The sequence below is a fragment of the Myotis brandtii genome, unplaced genomic scaffold (genome assembly GCF_000412655.1).
Source record: "Myotis brandtii unplaced genomic scaffold, ASM41265v1 scaffold441, whole genome shotgun sequence".
In the NCBI taxonomy this organism is placed as follows: Eukaryota; Metazoa; Chordata; class Mammalia; order Chiroptera; family Vespertilionidae; genus Myotis; species Myotis brandtii.
This window is the reverse complement of record NW_005366873.1, coordinates 1988231-1989401: the sequence shown is the minus strand read 5'-3', so window position 1 is coordinate 1989401 and position 1171 is coordinate 1988231. Positions and strand designations below refer to the sequence as shown.

At 53.5% G+C, this 1171-nt stretch overlaps 1 protein-coding gene across 2 annotated transcripts in view; it reads left to right on the top strand.

The window, feature by feature from the left end:
- The first annotated feature begins 743 nt into the window (after window positions 1-743).
- Window positions 744-1171, top strand: part of CASP7 (caspase 7, apoptosis-related cysteine peptidase) — a 27734-nt gene continuing 27306 nt past the window's right edge. The window contains exon 1 of one of the 2 annotated variants that reach the window (XM_005874515.2): window positions 744-824. The gene's annotated coding sequence lies outside the window, so the exon portion shown is untranslated. Of the gene's footprint in view, window positions 857-1171 lie in introns of both variants that reach the window. The other variant, XM_005874514.2, reaches the window with a different exon arrangement.

The window sequence follows — 1171 nt, the reverse complement described above, 5'->3', positions numbered from 1 at the left end:
CAGAATTTTAAAAAGATTTCCAGGAGATTCTAATGTGCAGCCAAGGTTGAGAACCACTGTGCTAGAGAAAAGGAAGGATTTCTCTGTTGGCCTCTATCTCCCATTGGTGCACGCTCTGCCCCATTGGGAGTTGACTCCCCTACACGTCCATGCCATGTCTGTGTCCACGGAGCCGCAAAGAATTTTCACATAAGTTAATAACTTATAATTATTCCTCTACACTTGCCTGGGACCAGTCCTTCTTAAGCCAAGAAAGTGTCCTTACCTGGTGGGATTTTAGAGACAAGATTCAAGTCTCGGGCCCAGAGAAAAGCAAGCAAACCAAAAGGCAAGGTGAGGTTCTTACCTGATGTCACACCATGAAAGGTTTCACTCCTTTCACTCAAGGTGTGCATAGTTCTTTAAAAGCAAGTATCTCTACTATGAATAAAACGAATTTCTTCTCACATAGTTACACCTCAGGGTGACTGAGTTAATCAGCTGCTCCCCTGAGGAGTGAAAAAGCCACGTGTGTACGTGTGTGTGTGTGTGTGTGTGTGTGTGTGTGTGAGATGGGGGTTGTGGGGTTAGGAGTGGAGGGGAATTTGTGGAAGTGCAGTTTCCCAGTTTAGACTAACAAACTGCTACAAACCCAAAGGCTGACTCAGTAAAAATTTGAGTGATTGGTGCCAAATCCGGCAGCTAGCTGTGATTTGTGATGCAAAGTTGCTCTTGCTCGGGAAAAACTGAGTCAGCGACGTACCGCCCACTCGGGAAGACAGCGCCCCTGCGACTGGCAATAAGTTCCGGCGGCCAGAGGACGGGTGACCGCAGCGCATCCCACGGTGAGGCCTGAGGGGCTCCGTCTTGGAAGAAGGTAGTTTCTGCAGATGCGGGCGCGACTCTCGGGGGCTAGCGGGGCGCGAACCGCACAGACTGGGGTCCAAGGTCCGTCTGCGGAAGACCCTTAGGGCTGAGTCCTGAGGCCCAAGTGGAGGTGTAGACTGGAGGGAGCTGCGGCTGGGGGAGGGCGGTTGATTGGGGAGGGGGGGCTGGAGTCTGAAGAGCGCCCGTCTTTGGAGGCCGGGAAGCCTGCAGGGCGCGCTCTCCCGGTTGCGTGGTTGGGACACTGGTTGGACGGCAGGTTGGCGGGGCGCGCTGTCCAGGCGAACTTTGCGCGCGGCCATTTCTG